This window comes from Empidonax traillii, unplaced genomic scaffold (assembly GCF_003031625.1).
Source record: "Empidonax traillii isolate 1590-97213 ecotype Southwest subspecies unplaced genomic scaffold, ASM303162v1 scaffold211:size764888, whole genome shotgun sequence".
Classification (NCBI taxonomy): domain Eukaryota; kingdom Metazoa; phylum Chordata; class Aves; order Passeriformes; family Tyrannidae; genus Empidonax; species Empidonax traillii.
Genome location: NW_020955404.1, coordinates 210,222 through 232,136, shown reverse-complemented (window position 1 = coordinate 232,136; position 21,915 = coordinate 210,222). Strand labels below are relative to the sequence as shown.

Here is a 21,915-nt window from a genome sequence, read left to right as displayed (position 1 = left end):
TCCATTTACCATCAGTTAAATTCTGTGCTTCTTAACAAAAAAAATAATTAGTAGTAGTAAGACACCTGTTGCAAATCTACCAGAGTACAGGGCAAAGCCACTCTGAGGGCCTGCACCCTCAGGTTTGCCCTTCTGTGAGGGATTGGACCTTTCACAGACTCTTTACCTGTCTTTACTCCTGAGACTCTTCAAAATGCAGCAAAACTCGAGGGCCTCACTCAGTGCTCCCGTGAGGAAGGCTGTCCTCCGCTTTCCATGTCATACTGGGGTTTCTGATTTGATTTTCTCAACAGATGGGAACAACAGCCCTGCTGGTGGCTGGGATGGGTTGCTCCTGCAATGCATTGCTCCTTGCACAGCCAGGGAGTTTGCCCTCACTGGCAGAGATTTGGCACTGGTGGCTGCCAGCTCTGCCCCCATAGTGGGAATCTCCACGGTGCAAGGTGTTGGCGTGTCAGTTCTTTTCCTCTGCATGCCGTTTGCTTCTCTAGGTCCAGCCTTCATGACCAGCCTGGTCCCTGCCAGGTATCGCTACAGCCTCAGCCCCGCCTATTGCTTTTATAGCCTCTTCAGCTCACTGTGACTTCTTCACTAACTCATTCCTCCAGTGGCCCCTCAGTGATGTGTACCTAAATACTCTATATACTCTATACCTACACACCACTGAAGGGGGCTGTTGGCAGCAAAAGTGGAGTAAAGGTACGACGGAGCATGAGCATGTTAAATGAGTAAAGGAGCATGCAGCGGTGACTGAGTGGGTGCTCTCTGCTACTTCCAGCCAATTGAATTAATTAGCTAAATGGATTTGGGAGATTCATCCCTTGTCCTGCAGGCTCCATCCTTCCTGGCAAGCATCTGGATACAAATGGCAGTCATTCACATCGTAGTACTCAGTCTCTTTGATGGAAAGCTCTGGTCTGTGCTATGTTTCTGTGGCCAAGCATGAGGCTGGACAGGGTCTCACACAGGATCGCCTGGGCTGTTCACCTGCTTTCAGGGAGGATCAAGCATACCTCTCCTTGTCTCAACAGGTGTTTGTCTCAGCTGCTCCCATCGCTTCTTGTGACAGCGGTACATGTTAATACCTGTAGATAACCCGCTACCTGGCTGATTGTCCTTGTGTTAGAAAGCTTTTCTCCAAAACTGTATACTATGTCTTGTCTTCTGCATGATAAACATGGAGAACAATTAGTCATCATCCCCTTCTCAGAGCAAACTTTTACATATTTTAAATATGTTATCATGTCTTCTCTTAGTCTTCACTTTTTCTAGACTAAACAATCTATTTCTTTCAACCTTCTTTTCTTCTACATCTGTTACCAATTTTTTGTGGCTTTTGCCTGGACTCCCTCCAATCATCTCCTTCCTTTGACAGCCCAGGAGGCAGAGCTATATTGCAGTTAGGGCCTTGCCGCTGCTGACAGTGGAAAATAATTACTTGATTTTCTTACAGTATTGCTCTGACTGTATAGCAAGCTGCCTTTTTCTCAACTGGATATCATCCTGACTGATGATTTGCTTATAGATTACTGTAACTCTTCTGCAGGTCTTTATATGGCAATTTACCTTTCTCTTTGTGGATTAATTTCAGAACATTTATCCACGTTACTGCAATTATGGTGAATTCTAATCCAAACTTGTAAACTGCTTGTAACGTCACCTGGTTTTATATCACATCAGATTTTACAGATCTCTTATATCACCAAAGTACGAGATTGTCAGATACACAAGGCATCAGAATTACAACTAGTTTGTTTTGAGAAACCTAATGAAAGGCCTTTGTCTGATTGATAGCAAGCAGAAGTTACGTTGTAGGATGTAGTCAAATTTTTCTCTGCTTGTCACTGTGCCAGCATACAACAACCCGAAATTACTGACGTTTTGGCCACCAAAGGCAATGCTCAGATGCTAAATAAGTCTCTGCAGAGCTACAAGTGATGGTAAGCAGTATTGTCTCAGGCAGAGTTTATTTTGAACTAGCAAGGTTGTTCGGTGTTGAATTTCTTTTTCTAACATAGTTTGCAGGGGTTTTTTCTTATATTTAACTGTCTTTCTTTTCCCTGTATGTTTGCATGGTGAATTCTTTGCCATTCTCCCGGCAGGTGTACTTACCAATACCTTTTAAATTACTCCTTTGGGGCTCTAAGGTAATTAAATATCTCCTGTTGTACATACTGTTCATTTACTCTACACTGGGTTAATTTGCTGCAGTGCTTTAGTGCTGACCTTCTGTAAACTTGTCCTCTCATTTAAACTCTTTCCCCCCTTGGATTGCCTTTGCCTGCGGGTGTCCTTGATTAGTCTCAGGAGCTGGCTTGGCTTCATTCCCTCTGCTTGTCTAGCACTGGTCTGCTCTTCATTTCCTAGGAGTCATGAAATCTCTCATTTTATAATCACTTTGGTTTGATTTCCTTTTCATCAGTTAATTCTTAACAGTTCTTCTACAAAAGTAAAGTTAAAACTAGAACACCCTCATATATCTTTTATCACTTTGTGACCTGCAAAATTAATTCTTCAGCAAATACTCGAGTATCTTTTTCTCCAGGAGAAATAAAAGAGGTGTTTGATACTAAACTTTGTCCATACTCTAATTTTAGAAGCCTTTTGAATTTTTGTATGCTTTCATTGAGGAGTTCTTTCATCTGGGAAACTAAACAGAAGACTGTTTCAAAGCTTGTCTTCATTCCTTGAAGTAGCCAAGGGCATATTTTATGACCTAATAATCTAATCCTTTCTGCAAAGCAATTGCAACTAAAAAACTCAGCCTGCTCTGACCTCAGAAGCCAAATATTGTTTTAAAACATGTTCTTCAGCTTTCAAAAACACCCCTGGAAGACATTTCCTGAAGAAACTACAAGGGGTTCCATGTCTTATCAGTATAATGGCAACCACCAAGAGATGACATACAACCAGCTGTTATATCATATAAATATATATGTGGCCTTATCCTTGTGACAGGTTGTCAACATGCAGCATAATAAATAAAATCTTCTCTGAGCAGCAAACAAAGCATAGCTAAGACTGACAGAGACATATATAAATGTAAAAAAAAAAAAAAAAAAAAAAAAAAAAAAAAAAAAAAAAAAAAAAAAAAAAAAAAAAAAAAAAAAAAAAAAAAGAGATGAATAGTATATTGGTACAATACCAATACCATATTGGTACAACACCCAATGAGAACATCGGTCTCAGAGTGAAAACTCAATGGTTGATCTCTCTCTTATGGGGCAGCTTGCAACCCTATATCTGCAGCCTTTTTTTCCTTTAGGAAAGGATGTATGTGGTTCAGCTATTTGAGCATGTTTCTTGTTTCCTTTGTTTAAAAAATATCCTGTAGCAGTTAATTCAGACCTTTGTAAATGGATGACAAGTAGCCGCATTTTAGTTAAAACAGAACTTTTGTTGTAGCCATTTCTTACCCTGCTATCAGAGCTATTTTAGTAGCTCTCTGGGTAACAACAGTGTTTCTCTTTCTTTGGAGGCTCCAAGTATTACAATTATTTTAGGGGAATGGTTTTGGATTCAGTTTGTATTCGTACAGATAGGTTATATATCATGGGTATTATGTAATGCCTGTAATTTAACAGTCCACAACGAAAACAAAGCATTTATTATATTCTGAGACATTTCCAGGGAGTGAATAGCTATGATTAACTGAATAGGCCATTAGCTGCCACTGTTACTGTTCAGAAGCAGCTGAAATAGCATTTATTTAGTGGCAAAAATATTTGGCAGTACTGCACTTGCAAAAAAAAACTCCAAAACTTTACAAACTACAATTTTGGAAAGTCCTTTACATCCTTAGGAATCTGCAAAGGAGTTGTATTTAAAGTCACCAGACTCAATTTTCCTGGGTTGTAACTGTACGAGAAATATAATTATGTAATTTAGGCTAATATATTTTAACAATCTTATACAGACATATGTAGGAATTCAATAATTAAAATAGCTATGGGCATGAAGTTTTCTTTGGATTGATTAAACCTTCTCACTCCATTCTCTCCATTTTATTGTACCTTTTTACTTCTGGTCAGATATGTTTGTTCTCTGTAGTGCATATGTTTTTTCAAGTATTTATATCACTGCAATTAGAGAAAAAAATATACTTGTTCATTATATAATAGCAGAGTTACTTATGAAATACTGTTAGCAAGATTTTCTTTTTGTTAGGGATGTGAGCCAAAGAGCACAACCTAAGAGGTACTAAGTTACTATATTTTACATGCTTTTTTTTTTTTTTTTAATGCTATCTTGGCATTGAAAAAGGTTGTTCTTTTTAGTGCATCTTAAACACCTTCTATTGCAATGCCTTCTTTTATTTACTGAGAGCTTTGCTTATAGTAAAAGAATTTTCCTTTGTGCTGAATTTTTGTTCAAAACAAGAAACAGAATATGTCTTCAAGGTAACTTGAAGGGCTTTCAAGGGCCTTCAGTTTTTCAATTAAATCTGATTAAAAACCAACTATCCTCTAAAGTTTCTTTATCTTGCTCTGTCTCAAATAACTTGTTAATATATTTTCATGCTTTCTGTAATATCAGATCCATTCAGAAATGCTGGTGGTAGTTACTTAAGAAGATATTATAGTAATTAGCAAGAATATTTCTGATTTAAATCCCTTGGTGAGCAGGAATGATATGAATTTGGCTGTGTTGCTCTCTGGAGATCCTCAGCATCCAGAGCAGGCTGCATTCCTCGGCTGACTGGAGCTGATGGATAACTTTCTGTAAATTGTGTGGTCTGTGATGGAGCTGAGGAGCAAAGACTCTAGCTCTAGTGATTATCTTTTTTTAGGAAAAAAAATTGTCTATTCACAACTGAAGTTGAATTTACTTTAATTTTCCCATTTCTTGAAAAAAAATGGTGTCCACTGACAGTAGTATGCATGAAAAAGTTAAAAATTTTGCAGGACCTAATATTGACTGCCTGATACTATGAAACTTCACAGTATTTTAGAAGTAGGTGTGTGCAAAAGAGATAATTTTAAAAACAGTGGTATCCAGAGAATGCAACCACTAGTGTTTAGAAACAGATCACAGTCTTTGTCAGAGTTAATGAAGAAGAATATTGGTGATGGAGATGTTTGTTGACATGAAGAACGCCTGGTTGTGTATTGCAGAAAAGAAAATTGGTAAAATAATAAATTCTGTTTTTTACTAATTAACATAATTATTTATACAGAGCTTTTTCAGTTGGTTTTTGTTAACAAGGACAATAAAGATTTTATTTTTTTTTAGGAGCTAGATTTAAGCATGCCAAAATGTCTAAAATGTAATATGAGGGAGTGTAGAAACAAAATCTATTTAACAGTTCATGCAGTTAAACCCTCAGGACTGATTTAACCATTGGGAGACCATAGCTGGCGTAATAGCAGCCAGTAGTCTTCAACACGTGCCTTGAGTGTTCTCTGGAGCTCTGTTGTTCCGTAATGATTGTCTGATGCATTTTTTACGTGTTGTGGTATTTGACTGGAATAACTGAAATGAATGAGCAGTTACACCAGTGTAGACTCAATCAATGCTTTTAGAATTTGCAGAGAGACAGCTGACTGGAAAATGGAATTAATGATCTGAAACAAAATGACCTACGGAAAGATTATCTTCTGCTTATTTAATGCTGGACTGATCTACTATCAATATGGAGAGATTTATAGAATAATAAGGCTATGGAAGTAAGAGGCATTCTGTTTACATAAATTACAGATTTTATGTAAAGGTGCCAAAATATTTGGCCAGGCACAGCAAGACAGAATCACCACTGGAATTACAGGCTTTCTGATCGATAGCAGCTAAGGCCACAGAGATACCACAAGTAAGGACAGATCATAACTTGCACCTAAAATAAAATTATTTAAGGAATTAATTAAAACTAAATATATATATTGCATTAAAATGTAGACTGATATTTTCAAGCAATTTTTAGGATCTCTAAGAGAAGCTCCAGGTTGTAAGGTTCACCTTTCGTGGCTGGTTGATACACTTCTAATTCACCAGGGACATAATTCCTGCACTGCAGCTTTTGGAAACACTACTTCCCCTGCTAAGTGGGAACTACGAAGGGCATGTGGGAAGGAGGCTGATGGTCTCCACTGCATAGCTAAACCCAGGCAGAAGACTCTGTTACTGAACAGCAGAGGGCATGTGGACACAACAAACACATTTATTCTGCAGATGGATAAAACCCTAGCAGGCAACTAGAGATGGGTACCTTTCATCCAAATGATAAGCTGCAAGACTGGGATAAAATTTAGTGGTACAAATATAAGGTCAGGCATTCAATGAAATAAACATAGTTTCTGCAATTACTTTTTGGAGACAGCAAAATGAGGCAGAAAAATAAGTATATTTATTAACTGTGAGATATCTCTGAGCTATCGGTACAATACAGCTGTGTAAAAAAAAGGAAAGGAAATGCTACCTTAGGACATGTCAAGCAAGGTAACTCCAGCAGAGGTAGTAGAGGTATCAGTGCCTTTATCATAGTCATGGAATCATTTAGGTTGGAAAAAGACCTTTGACTTCATCAGGACCAACCATTAACCCAGCACTGCCAAGTCCACCAGTAAATCCTGTCCCTAAGCACCACATCTAATCATCTTTTAAATATCTCCAGGATGGTGACTCTACCACTTCCCCTGTGCAGCCTGTTTCAGTGCTTGACTACCCTTTTTGGTGAAGAAAATTTTCCTAAGATCCAATCTAAACCTTCCCTGATGCAACTTGAGGCCATTTCCTCTTGTCCTGTTGCTTGTTACCTGGGAGAAGAGACTGACCCCACCTTGCTACAATGAGGTCCCCCCAACCCTCCTTTCCTACAGCCTAAATAACCTCAGCTCCTCACAAGACTTGTGCTCCAGACCCTTCACCAGCTCCGTTGCCCTTCTCTGGATGCACTCCAGCACCTTAATGTTCTGGTAGTGAGGGGCCCAAAACTGAACACAGCACTCAAGGTGCAGCCTCACCAGTGCCGAGTGCAGGGGGACAATCACTGCCCTGGTCCTGCTGGGCACACTGTTCCTGATACAGGCCAAGATGCCATTGGCCTTCTTGGCTACCTGGGCACACTGCTGGCTCATGTTCAACGAGCTGCTGACCAACACCCCCAGGTCCTTTTCCACCGGGCAGCTTTCCAGACACTCTTCCCCAAGAGCCTGTAGCGCTGCATGCGGTTGTTGTGGCCCAAGTGCAGGACCTGCTGCTTTGCATTGTTGAAGCTCATACAATTGGCCTCACTCAGCTCATCAGTCCAGCCTGTCCAGATCCCTCTGCAGAGCCTTCCTACTCTCCAGCAGATCAACACTGCCACCCAAACTGGTGTCTTCTGCAGACTGACTGAGGGAGTGCTCAATCCCCTCATCCAGATCATCAGTAAAGATATTAAAGAGGACTGGTCCCAGTACTGATCCCTAGGGAACCCCACTCATGACCATCCACCAGCTGGATATAACTCTGTTCACCACCACTCTCTGGGCTCAACCATCCAGCCAGCTTTTCATCCAGTGAAGACTGTACCTGTCCAAGCCATGAGCAGCCAGTTTCTCTAGAATACTGTGGGAAATAATGTCAAAGGCTTTACTGAAGTCCAGATAGATAATATGCACAGACTTGCCTTCATCCACTAAGTGGGTCACCTTGTCATAGAAGGAGAAGATCAGGTTGGTCAAACAAGACTTGCCTTTCACAAAAGTACAGCTGGCTGGGGCTGATCCCCTCGTCGCCCTGTACATACCATGTGATGACACTCAAGATGATCTGCTCTGTGACCTGCCCTGGCACCAAGGTCAGGCTGACAGGCCTGTAGGTCCTCAGGTTATAAACTGATCATGAATATATGTAAGCTGTAAATTCTGGTCATCAGAGCAATGAAATTCTGAAAGAGTAAGCAAAAAGATGTTAAAAATCAAACAGAAAATAAATTGTAGGATACAGCTTGGCCAGTTATTGAAAAGAAATAGAAGCTTGCACTTTGTGACTTTCTGTCTCTTGTTTCCCAACTTTGTACCTGTCCTATTCCATTTATTAAAGGGCTATGAACCGTTTTGTATGCTCCAGAGTTTGCTTTCAGGAACAGATACTCATGGGTATTTAGTGAGGTGAGACACAACATTAAAAACTGAAGAGACTTCATCTGTGAGAGAGAAGAAAAATCTAGGATTGTTGGTTATCTCAGGATTGCCATCAGCGTGATACAGCCCTGACGTATGCTCAGAGAAGTCTAAGAGCTTCAAGTCCGTTTCAGGGTAGGGATGCTGATGTGGGTTTCAGCTTGCTTCCTCCATGTTGCTGGAAGCCCAACCATCAGTTACTGCTTTGAGACAGTACAGGGAGCTGCTATGCGCTGCTGACAAACAGTTTCTTAGCCCACTGTAGATGATATTTAGTGTTTGTGCAGTGACTTTTTATTTACTTTGTCCCATTGTGACCAGCTACAGGAATGCATCAGCTCCACAACTGGGAGGCAGCGACAGCCAACCTACCTTTTGAGTGAGAGAGGTGCTGGTGCTGAGCAGTCCCCCTCCTGCTGTCTCATGCCAGGGCAAAGCAGTACTTTGGGATGAATTACATTCACTGGGACCCTGGCAGCAAACAGCTCCCTAAATCAGTCACAGACACCTGTAGGCTGACCCAGCTCCTGCAAGGCATGGAGGTCCTGGTGAGTTTAAGGCCTATTCTGCAGGACTGAAAGCAGCACAGGAGCAGTCACATTGTCAGCTCCCACAGGATGTGTGGGTGTGGTGGGGATGCTCCTGCCACGCATACCAGCTCTCAGCACCACCCAAATCTGAGCCTGTCCTCACTGCTTCAGTGCATACCAAAAGGGTTTGCTTGAACTGCCCCTGCTGTGTTTATGGATATGCCTTTGCCTTGAAGCAAACCAGAAGCATTCCCACAGTCATGCTCAGCTGTGGAGAGATTAAGGCTGCTCTTCATTAACACCTTGAGGAGTTGTTTGCAGTTTCCAGCTCGCACTGTCTACCATACCATAGCCACACCAATGAGCATTGTTTGGCTTGAATGTAGATGAAGTGTTCTAGCAAATATGTCAAGAGTTAGCTCGTGGCCAAGTTTCAGTCACGTAACTCTGTAGACATACCCCCAAACAAATCTTTCTCTCCCTCATGGCAAGGCAGAGCAGGATAACTGCTTCAGCCTGCAAAGCTGGGAGGCAGCAGATTTGGATGTTTCTTGTTTTGCAAATGCCAAACATTCAAGAATTGTGCCTTCAAAAATTATGAGACTGGCTTTAAAATGTTGAAATCTTAAGGCTCTAAAAATCCCTTTTGTTTTGCCTTCTGTTTTTCTCAGACTCTTCTGAGTCTATGAGCACCTTTTCTTTGCATCTGTGAACATAGAAAAATGAATGGAAATACAAAAACTCATATTCTCACATGAGCAGCTCTTTTCAGAAGGAGAAGCTTTACAGAAAAACATCCCATTGTGGAGCTCACGAGAAACTCCCCAGGGCTGACAACACTGGTTTTGATAAAGCCAAGAACTGAATTTGGCCAAAGTTTGCACAGCTGCAATAAGGATATAGTCTGGATTACAGAATTCTTGCTGACAGAAGATACATATGGAGTGAAAAAAATATGTATAGATTACCTGAAAGAAGGGGAATAAAGTAAAGAGGTCAGAGGGGCTACAGTTGTTGTCTTGTGCACTGCAGTACAAGCATTTTCAGTCACACACCAGGAAAACTGCTGCGAGGCTGTGAAGTTCCCCCTCCACTTAGAACTCACCCACTCCCATAAAAATGTACTTAGTCCCAGGACTGGCAACTGTATTATTGCATGGTACCGTGATCAGATCTTAAGTACAGAATGTAGTGTGCCACTGGACTGTTCATTTCTAACTGATATCACATACACCACCGTATTCAATGCAGAAAAGCTTTGGAAGTTAATCAGACTTTTAAATCATGTCACATAGGATTTTTTTCTAATAATTTTAAATTGTTTTAAATTGTAGTATACACTACTTTTAAAAACCATTTCATGTGATTGTTAAACTGGCTGATTCTTGTTAATTTAAAAATATATTTTTAAATAAATTATCTAAAAGTTTAGTGACTTTGTTATCCGTTGAAATTAGGTATAATTTGAATTTAGCACATTGTAGCTTCACTTCAGCCTTATATGCCTGGTATCTTTATGATATCAAGACACAAAGACTGAGGTACTGCATTATCAGTAGTCCAGTCTACCCATAAACTTTCAGTGAAATTTAAAGTCAGTTAAATTACGTAGGTTTTTTGCTGTTCGCCACCATGAGGAAGTTTTGCACTTTCTATTAATGTCTATTTCATAACCTTTGTCTTAATTACACTGAGTGTTGCTAATCTTCCCCTTGTCAGCCAACACACTAATGTTGCACTGTTTAAATACAGACTCCTGTTTCTCCTTTTGGAAAGAAGGCGTGGGACTCATCTCACTTAACTTTACTCTTGCAGTACGTTTACACTGTCAAGCTGACTGTTTTGTCTCTGTAGTATAGAGCTAGTGCTATACAGTGGGGGAGGGACACCCACACTTCTCTCATGGCTGCTCCTGACACTTGTAGTAGACACTTAGGCAAGCATGGGACAAATTCTCCTGCCATTATTGACTGGCTCCAGATAACTCTGGTTGGGTAATGACATTTATCACGATTTTGCTTGCCTGAACAGTAGTTGTGTAGTGCCATTACAGATGTCCTGAAGGTTCTCATGCTAGTGAGCCAGGAAACCTTTAGGCCATCTGAAAAGGCACTAGTTCCTAACACAGATAACTGATTCTCCTCCTGGGGCACCCAACCCAGGTTATGTGAGTGACCCTCCACCCCATTCCACATGGCTGGAGTGGCTTCCCTAGAAGTTGTCTGAGGCATAAGGAGAGACTTTGTGTGCATTGGAACTGTATCTCTGTGCGCATCTTCAGCCACCATGGAAAAGCAGCAGTTGTTCAGAAAAAAATGCACTGGATGTTTCTAAAACATGCAGCAGTATTATAAAACAGTTTTGGACAATTGCAGAATTATCTTAATTTTCAGCCTAGATGATTTCAGGTCTCTGTAATGTCAATCCATCCACCTGGTTTCTTTTTCCTGCAGATGGGGTGCACCTCTGACATCATGTGCCCAGCTTTGCCCCATGTCTCAGGCTTTGCCTGCACCCAGCCTGGCCAGCCCTTGAGCCTCTGAGATGCATCCCACTGTGGTGGCAGGACCTATGCAGTGCTAACAGGCCAGTGCCTATCACTCCATTTCCCTCAGAGGGATGTAATCAGATCCATGTTTCTTGGTTGGGAACTCACTCAGGTGACCTCATATAGAGTATTCAGTGGTCTTTAAGGAACAAAGCAGTACCCTATGTGTTAGAGCTCTTCAAAGCACATGCAACCTTTCCTGTATCATAAGCAAGATCTGCATATCCACACAGAGACGGGACAGTTCAACCACTGAGTGAGACAGTGCAGTCCTCCTTATGATCACTCCTTTCTCTGACTTCCGACTTTCAGGATTTTTGACCTCCCGTAACAAGTGAGTTTTTTGTGGGAGTCCCTCTCTGCCTTGGCAGTCAGACAGCAGGCTGCATGTCATGAGCAGCCCTGGGTCAGGCTGCCTCACCCATCCTTCTTCACCCTATTTCTTTCTTTTCTACAGGAGAAAGTCAAAAGTTTTTGTTTGTACTCTTTATGCTGCTTTCTGTAACCACGTGTTTTTCAGAGGAAAGTCAGTCTCACTCTTCACTGGAAATCCAAGGGGATATACCCCTAAATATTAAATCAAATCAAATATTGTGTGAAGGTGGGCTTTGTGTTGTATTTCGTCTTCTACTGGCCTCCAATTCTTCCAGTCCAGAAGCAGCTGGGGACTCTGTCTCCATCTCAGGAAGCAAGTTATTTCACTTCTGTGAGTAGCACAGGTGGCACAAACAAAATGTATCATAGAGTGAAAAGTAGAAAAGGCCTGCCAAATAACCCCAGTTAGGTAAGAAGAGTGATCTGTGCCTCCTGTATTTATGGAATTGAGTTGTATTTCCATAAAAATTAATTGAAACAGTAACCTTTTCTTTGCAAGGCTCAGTATGACCAATTCTGTTTGTGTTCAGTATATTTCTGATCAAGAACTTATTCAAAATAAATAGTAAACAGTAATTTTGCAGCCTGGAGTTTTGTGAAGCTGTGCAACTGATTTGTTTCTAAAGGAGATGTTACAGTGGTATATGTTTGTTGCTTTCTCGGTGGAGCTTTTTGAACAAAAAGCTTTTTGGACAAAACTCAATTTTAAGAGACTATGGAAGACTTCCGTAGTGAACAATATTTCAGTAGAGGTCATACTTCATAAAAGTAGCCATATAGATGTAAAATCCCTTTTCAGTAAGACCTTGTTATCACTTTAAATCTTTTCTTGATAATGTTTTCACTTTGAAAGTCTATACAATTGTTAATTTTAAAAGATTTTTGAAAGTATTATCTGCTTTGTTTGAACAAGATCGTATAGCAGAATATTTCAGTTATTATTCTTATGCGTACTAGGGAAACTGGACTAGAATAAATTATTATTATGTGAGTGCATAAATTATTTGAAAACCATATGCAGAGAGCATTTCTCAGTGACACACCATTAAGTGTGGTTCTTCAAGTGTTTTTCGTTGTTCTGGTACTATTCAGTATTCTCACTGACAGCTTGGATGAAAGTTTAGAATGTACGCTTAATAAATGCATAGAGCAGAACAAGCACGTTGGAAGCAAAGAGATTGAAAATGACCTTGATAAAGTAGCAGAGCAGTCTAGAAAATAGTGGGTTTCCAGCATTTAAATAAGGGCAAATGCAGAACTGTACCTAGAGCTCAACATAATCAGCTGCACATAAATACAGATGAGTAACAACTGGCCTAGCAGCAATTCTGCAGAAAAGATCGGGTGTCTGAGATAATGATCTCAAGCTGAAGTGCTACTTCAAACAAGGCCAGGCTATTGGAAGGGGAGTAACAAAGCATCAAATGAGATTATTTCTCTTTAGACAGCACCAATAAGGCCTCAGTGGAGGAGCTTCACCCACTTGCAGGAACTGTAGCTCAGATAGGATCCAAGAAGAGAGCAGTCTGTGCTCAAAGATCTAGAGCACATAGGTCTTCAAGGAAAGATTGAATATTTGTTCAGTCATGAGAGGATAAAACGAAGATGTGTTAGCCACCTTCTTGTAGCAATGAGTGACTCTTAAGAGGAAGGGATTTAGCTGCCATGCATGCTGTCAGTAGAGGAAGCAAGTAATAGGTCAGATTTCAACAATGAGAAAAAATGAGGAACGTTTTCTCTACATCGGGAAAAAATGTAAGTGTCAAGGAAAAGTGGAGCCCTGGAATAGGTTGTGTAGGGGGAATTCACAGAAAATTTAACCTTGCAGATGTTTAAAAATAGGTTAGACAGAGATCAGCAGGTATGACATTGGTCAGGGATGGGTGAGACAATCTCTCAAATCACCTGCTAGCCCTACTCCTTTAGTGATTTCTTTTTATGTGATTATGATAAAGATAATAATTATACATACAAAAAGTACTTTGGGTGGCTCAACAAAATTCCAGGGTATGTAACAAGAAACTTAGCATTCATTCTGGAATTCATTGCATGGCTTCTGTATTCACATTAGATTGAAGCAATGGTACTTCTTCTAATTTTGCCCATGTCAGTACTGATTGAAAATTACTAGGGCCTGATGGCTTTTTGAATGGTCTTTATGGAATAAAGAGGGGAACATAGTCATGTATCTGTGGTAGGATATAAAGTATTCATAGTTGAAAGAAATTTTGGTCTTTATTCTACTTACAGTCCATGGAAAAAAGATGTGCACTGTCTTGAGATTACCGAGGGAATGGGTAAATCACCCTCCAGAGGTACCTTTGCCTCTCCTTCTTCATATTCTGCAGCAAATATATACTGGAGGTGTAATCTTGGTCTTTCCTTTTCTCAGTCTGAGATACCAAAAAGTCTTGATTTTCTGAGAACCAAAATGCCTGGACTTCATAGAGCACTATCTGTAAAAATTGTAGTTGTCAGAAAATCAGAGTGCATAATGTAGTGTGGTCTGTTCTGAGCCTCGGTTCTGTGAAGCCCAGTCAATGTGTCATTTATGAAGGATTTATAGGTGTTACCCATACATAAGGGACATGACTAATATGTATTAGAGATAGCTGTACACCAAATTTACATAAACCATTTACTAATCTGCTGGATTCTTACTCATTAATTGTTTGTTAATCCTCTAAATTGTTTAGTCTGTATCTTATGTACAGTGTGTGTGAGAGACAATATAACACTTTAATCCTGAAAATCTGCTATAAAAAATTACTTTTTACAGGGATAATATTTTAATGAAGGTTTTAAAGTACTAAGCTACCGGACACTTATTTTTTAAATGATAGTATGTTTAATCCTGGATAATGTTTTAGGAACTGTGCAGTATAAGACCTTTCTCCCTTATAATCGTTGTACATCTAATAGAGAAACTGGAAAATTATCCCGAATCTTTTCTTAATGAAACATTTGCATGACTAAAAAAAATAAATATTGAAAAGTCTCATTTATAGGGCTTTTTTAAAAATTGGAATTACGCTCCAGCAACCAGTGATGACTAGTTATTGTTCCTTTTGTCAACAGGCAAGATGAAGGAAGTTCTGGCAGCTTACCATGTCCCGGGCTCTGCAGAGTTAAGTGAGAAGTGCACCCATGTTCTAGCATGCACCACATCGCTCCTTGGGTCTGGAGTGCCAGAAGGATCCCAGCGCTGCAGACTGAGACGGCTCTGAGCACCTCAGTACCCCGTTTTTGACAGAACCCAGGGACGGCAATATTACATACCAGTATTACCTGTCTGAGGCAGGTTTAATTTTATAAATTAAAACCATAAACTCTATGAGTTTCTAGAGCATACTTGTGCTGTTGAGGATGATCTGCTCAGATGAACAGTTTTGCATCCATCGGAGAGACAGGTTCTTCTGCTGGACCAGAAGATGACAGTGGACTGTATATTGTAACTAATACCATTTATAGCATCTCCTAGTGCAAAAAACTGAAGAACAGGTTGCAAGAAAATCCTGTAGGGAATAAGACATGCTTTGTTTTGATCTACAAATTTTTAAAAAAAGTTTTGTTTTTTAAAGATAACCACTTTTACATAACACTACGTGTGCAGTCTATGTGCAGCTCTTCACTGTGGCTATCTATATCCCTGAGATGATGAATTCCTTGTAAGACACCTCAACCTTTTTAAATTTGTGATGAATCCATAAATTATGAGATTATAATGAAAAACTAGAAGGGAGAAGTTCCAGGGCTTTTATCGGACTAGATGTCTCCAATTACTTCCTAGTGTCCTAAAAGAAGAAGGAAAGGGCAGGAAGTAGAAATAAAATACAGAAAACCCACATTGTGTTTCTTTTTTTTTTTTTTTTTGGCATATGCACCTATCTAAATGTGTGCTTGATCTAATAGCCAAGGGGAGAGAAACAGCTAAAAGTTAGCTGAGCCATCACCTGAAAGGTCTGTGTTTTCAGGCAGTACTTGCTGATTTTGTCTCTTGAATAGCTATAGAAAAGAAGGAATATGTATATGCCCCACTATATGTGAAAAGGACATACTTGCCATTCCTTTATTTATTTTTGCTCTCACACAAATTAAAGTGTCAGTTATTTGGAATGCTGTTGTCTGTGGTCTCTTTACGTGTGTTTAGTGAGATCTTTTCAGCAAGATCATTCCCATTACAGTGTAACTGCATGGTGACCACAGCTTTGGGCCTGTATAATAAAGATCTAAATTCAAAATTTTTTTTCTCATCATTTTCTCTACTTTTATGTTGTAGCTACAAGTCTTTAATTGGAATCCTGCTCATTGCTGAACACTGGTTAGAAGATTTGACAAAAAATGTTAGAGAGGAAGGTATTTCTATGATTGGACCTTGTTCTCCTTTGTATCGTTAATTACAACAGGTTAAAGGGCAGAGGGATGCAAAATGTTAGCAAATCAATAGTGGTGCTTAAATTCAATTTGCACATGAAGTCCCAGGGCAATAAGGAGATCAGGCTCATTGCATCCCAGATTTAAGGCCATACTCAAGTATTTGACATCTGGTCTCTCTATTAATTAGTAATCCTGGAAAGGTATTGGAAGAAAAAGCTGCAGAAAAATTGAGTCTAAGCTGGTTTTGATTTGCTATGTGTGATATATATATTTTTATATATATATATATATTTTTATATATGTGTGTTTGCTAAACACACAACTGTGCTGTACATCAGAGTTCAAAAGCTAGTTAGACTCTTTTTCCTTCTTCCTTCTTATTTTCTTCAGCAAAGACAAAATTTTAAACTATAAAAACTTTCTTCATGTAGCAATTAAGTTTGTGTGAGAAAAACTGCACATTGCATTTCAAAAAAGAATGGGGTCCTTACGAGGTTATCGAGGCCGTTGCTGTATTATAGGCAGGGGTCTATCCCAGTGTGGTTAGCTCATAGCAAGCATCTGAATTCATCTCAACAAAACATTCCTGACCTTTAAAACCTTTTAGTTGGGTGTCACTGTTGCATATGGATGACAGAGCGCTCACTGCTGTGAAGTCCATACCAGTGCATTTAAATACAAATGGGGCCAGACAACAGAATATCAGTGCAGTTTCCTGATCAGGTTAACCTAAAATAAGGCTGTGCTCCTGCTCACAAGGGGAAGACCTGTTTTCCCCTTCTGCCCTGCTCACACCTTCCCACTGCCTCCCTCAAGGAGCTGCACACCTAAGAGACTTCTTGGTCTGATTGAAAATGATCCCTTGTAAGAGTTTAGATGTTGTGCCAGCTCTGACATCAAGGAGAGGAGGGGAATGAATCAGCAATGTAGTTTTAGGTTGGCTTACACTAATATAGAGATCATGTCTTCAGATGCCTTCATCTGTCAATCAACTAATCTTATTACCTAAACTTTCTATTTCAACATATTGCTTTCTTATGTCTAAGAGGCATTCCTTGATTCAGTAACATTGCAAAGAAAATAAAGCACTGGAAATTAACTAAATCCATAGAAATTAATACTAACACCGTCTTTAACTGTGCAGTGGCAGTATTTGAGGTACAAGAAAAATACAATGCCTTGAAAGGAATACATTCTTGCCATTCGAGTTAACTCTGAATATCAAAATTTTTTCAGAAAAACAGAAGTGAAAGCTGTGTGCTGGAGCAGTACCAGGCCTGCAGTACTGTAAGCCTGCTGTGCTACAGACCCTTAGCTATTAATGAGGTTTATGCTCAGTATGTGGCCAGCTGGGCCCACCAGAACTGTACATGCTTGAGCTTGACCGTGGCACTGTTTGAATTTGAATGACATAAGGAATCGCCCCAAGAGCAGGGCTTTATTTTGGAGAAACAGCTTTTTGTCTGTGCTGTACCAGAGGCTGCTGGAAGTTTGACCATCCTGTTGGGCGAACTTTTCTGTGTGACTGCTGCCCATCTGTTGAAGGAGTGATTAAAAAACAAAATACAACAAAACAGGCAAACCTCTTGGCACTCCAGTAAGGGCAAAGGTTGGAGCTTTTTGTTCTTTCGATGAATCCCCCTTTGAGATGCCTCTTCATGCTTTCCCTTGGCATCTGGACAAGCCCTTCTTTGTGAAGGGACATGAATATGGAGAGACCTGCAGTGCACCCATCTCTTTAGTCAGCTTCAAAAGAAAGTTTCAAAAGTCATTAGTTTCTGGCAACCTTAAACATCTGAATGGGGGCAGTGCTGGCTTTACAAACAGTATTAGCTGACTCTGATGACTTGAAGCAATTCAGTATTTGCACAATTAGAACAAATACTTAATGTGGACTGTGTGGCTTAGCAGGCGAGAGTGTTGGTTTTGCTAACTGAATGTAATATGTGAATACGTACTTCACATTCAAATAAGATGGTCTTGAATAATTTCCTTAACAGACAGTAATCCAATCCAAGAACAAGAACATCTGTTTGGGGCCCAGACCTGAAATAAATAGTATGTTTAGAGACAGGTCTTTTGTCCAGTGTTGTTTGGGTATTAGACATGGAAGAAACAGTTGACTCCTCAGGTCACAGATGATTTTGGTGTAATAGGGATTTTGGTGTCAAAGTATGAGCATGTCTCTGCCAGAACCACACCAAACCTTACCTGTGATTGCAATTCTGTTCCTACTGCCAGTCGTCATTGCTGTGATAGCACAGGCTTTTACAAATATCAGCTTGTTGTAGATTACTTATATTCCCTTGGTTTTGAACTATGTGTGTGTGTACATATTGCTTTTGATTCATCCTACATATACATAGGAAACAATGGTAGTCATTTATTTGTTGGTTATTGCTCAAAAAGCCCAAGCTTTTTAGAGTCTAGACCATATTTCATAAGCAATTATCTTGCTTTCCAAATTCTCTGGTGCAACCTAGAAATCTAGGTTTAGCTTGGATATTAGGAAAAAGCTCTTTACTGTGAGAGTGGTGAGGCACTGGAACAGATTGCCCAGAGAAGCTGCAGATGCCCCATCCCTGGAAGTGTTCAGTGCCCGGTTGGATGGAGGTCTGAGCAAACTGGTCTCATGAAAGGTGTGCCTGCTCATGTCAGGTGGTTTGGAACTCGATGATATTTAAGGTCCCTTTCAACCCAGGCCATTCTATGATTCTATGAAATCTTGTCAAATATTAAGTAAGGAAGTGTAAGGAAAACATATGCAGGTATTCTTCCCAAGAATGCCAAGGTAGTGGAAGGATTAAAAAGAAAGGTTTATTTCAGATGCAAGGACCACTTTTTTACAATGTTGCACGCCTCAGGCCTCCCTAAAGGCAATGCGCTGCCTCCTCCAAGGCTTTTTGTATCTCCTGTCTCTCCTCCCTCACCCTCTCTGGCCCAAGGAGGCCTTGTACATGTCTGCAAAGGTGTTATCTCTCTGCGTACCAGAGAGCAAGGCTGAGAACTTCTGTTGCTACATGGGGCCGGGGGTAAAGCATTGAAACTGCTTTCAAGAAAGAGTTGCCATTTAGGCAGAAAGCCTTCCTAGCAAAAACAGAGTTCTAACTTTCCATTACAAATTCTTCCGGAAACGTATCTATTCCTACAGGAAATCTCACAGAAGTTTCCAGGCAGCATACCATTTATTCTAATGTGCAGGTAGACAAGCCAAGTCACCAGAGAGCTAAGTAACTTCACTGATATGTCACAAGAAGTTGCTGCACTGCAATCAACAATAAACAAATGATCATATAAGGAAGACAACACCTTGAGAAGTTATCACCATGATTTTTCTCACTCCCTGTTGTGTTTAACTTCTATGCAGAGAGCTCCTCTGTCAGCAGCTTCACTTCACCTCAGCTGCTCTGAGAGTTCTGTACCAGTCCCCTCTAAATTTTGTAAGAAGCAATTACGTTGTGTTACTCCATATGATAACCTTCACTGCCTTCCAGGAGGCACTGGTGAAGGGTCAGATGTTATCACTGTTTTCTTAAACTCCATGTCAGAGCTGGAAGTTCTACTTTTCACCAAGGCTCCCTATTGCCAGCACGGAGCCTTAAAAAGTTTTCTACCTTTGTGTTACTATCACTAGGAATAAGCAGAAAAATGTTTGATCAACTTTAAAAGAAAAAAACTGTGTGAAAAAAGTTGCCACCTTCCAGCTCACAGGGAAACAGATAGATTCAGTATTAACTAAAACAGTTGTATGAAATGTTCCTGAAGGTAGAAATAGGAGGCAGTGGTTGCAGAGGGCAACAGTGCAAGCTGTGCCCTGCCTGACCTTACTGCAGGGGCCTGCTGCCAGAGCTGCTGTGAGGCAGAAGGCACTGCCCACCCATGACTCCAGAAGGCACATTTCATGGCAGATGAGCTTCAGCAGGAGAGAGAGAGAGCTTTTCCTAGCTCATTGTCACTCCTGGGGACAGCACAGCCATCATAGTGATGGCAGGCACTGAATGGGAGCTGAACTGAAGCTGTCTGTAGTGGCAATGTGGAGCATTTTTAAAGCATTAATTATTGTTCCAGATTCCCAAGGCATGTAGTGGATTCACTGTCAGTGGGAATACTTAAGTCAAGCTTTGCAGCCATTCAAAGGGTGGTGATACCCTGGTGCAGGCAGAAACACTGAGCTTGACATGGGGACTGTTGCTGACGAATTCTGTGGAGGATCAGAAAGACCTCAGAGCTGCTCCTCAAAAGGACTTAAAGCTCTCTGTTATCTAATCCCAGACTACTTTCACAGCCACCACCCTCATTTTACTCCAGTATTCGCTTTGCTTTCAAACTGGAGTTCGTGCTCTGTCTCCATGGGGAGCTGGCAGTGCAGGGCTCTTAACACTCAGTGGGTGTCAGAAAAATAGCAATTTCAGATGTACCTTGTAACAGTCAGCCAAACAATGTTGTTTTCTTTAAAATCACAACTGTGTTAGTTCGGACTGAAAAAAGTAAAGCCCCTGACTCTTACTTAGGCACAAAGCATCCTGATAAATCCATTTGAAACTGGAAAACTGCCAACTAGATATTCAAAACTGTGTTACTTATTGCTTTCAGTAAAATTCTGGAAGCTAGCCAAAACCAAAAGAGTGTTTACGAGAGGTTTTGTTTTGAAAAACAGACAAAATTATATGTGATATCCAGATCAGATTCCTACCACATAAGAGCTATAAACTATGTTTGTCTTGCTTTTGCTGAGACACTGAAGTGTCCTGTGCGATACAGATTTGGACGGTTTCAGGCATTCTTTTCCCCACAGCCTTATTTATCGCAGATTTTGTCAGGTGGATTTCTTATCAAAAACCTTCACAAGGCCCAGATTAGGATCTGCTGTTTGGTCTATTTTGGTTTTGTTGTTCATCAACAAAAGAGCTGCAAAATAAAAGTCAGAATGTAAAAGTGAGTCCAGGTAGGCTAAGGCAGAGACCTGCACACTTTTCAGCTGGAAGACCCTGTCTGATGTCACAGATAACCTCCCACAGCCTAGCAGTGGGTTTATTAAGCACTGATAAGCGCTGTTCTGAAGTTTCTCTCATGAAAGCCCTACCCTGCTCAAAGTCATGCTTGGTTCTTCATGGCCAATGTGAGATGCAAAGTACCTTGTCTTTCTTTAGCTTGGGTAAGAACTGAAGCACTCGCAGGAGGAATATCTGGAGGAATAGGCTTTCTGAAGAAGTCAAGCCACAAATCAGCAAAGTTGGGACCTGTCTTTTTTTCTTCCCTGAAATTGCTCCTTTGCACAGCAGGGGAAGCAGGAACAGCCCCTAGTGTAAGTAAAACCATCCCTGCAGAATTTGAACTATTATTCCCTGCAGAGTTTGAACAATTATTGTCATGTCTATCTGGAAGACACTCAGAGGGATCTTTTTTTTCTTTTTTAGAGTGCATGTTGTGTTCATCAGCCAGTTCTTTTTTCCACGGGCATTCTCACAACCTCCCTGTGTTTACCACAGTGGCAGAGCTTTGCATAGTTTTGAAATTGTCATAATTTCTTCACTCCTTAATGCAGCTTAACTTCACATAGCTGATTTCAAGTACTGTTTCAATAAGAAAATGGAGTTTACTTAGCTGTTAAGGTAATCTCCAAAGAGAAGGGTATTCATTCCAATTCCAGCTCCACTTCTCAGGCAGTTTTACAGTCAGCTTCTGCAGGGAATACCAGAGCAGTGATTCATCGTTAAAGGCAGTCCATCCCATCTCAAGGTGAGAACACTGGATTTCCCAAACGTCACAGTTTATAAAATTTAGTCAGTGATGAGGCTCCATTTTTTGTGCTGTCAGTACTTTTTGTCTGTTTTATTTTAAGAATTTCCAACCCAGAGATGGTGATTATTTTTTTTCTTTATTCATAGGCATAAAATCAGGAGCTCTGGAAGCATTACAAAACAAATATTAGGTGATAAATCAAAGCAGTCTTGGGAAGCATCATGTGCCATGGGAGAGACAATCA

At 40.4% G+C, this 21,915-nt stretch overlaps 1 protein-coding gene across 2 annotated transcripts in view; it reads left to right on the top strand.

Annotated features, from left to right (window-relative positions):
* SCAF8 (SR-related CTD associated factor 8) overlaps positions 1-21,915 on the top strand; it is a 151,506-nt gene that overhangs the window by 71,039 nt on the left and 58,552 nt on the right. Inside the window, exon 21 of one of the 2 annotated variants that reach the window (XM_027887469.1) lies at positions 14,631-14,886. The exons of the other annotated variant lie outside the window; for it this stretch is intronic. The gene's annotated coding sequence lies outside the window, so the exon portion shown is untranslated. Of the gene's footprint in view, positions 1-14,630; positions 14,887-21,915 lie in introns of those variants that run through there. 2 annotated transcript variants of the gene reach the window in all.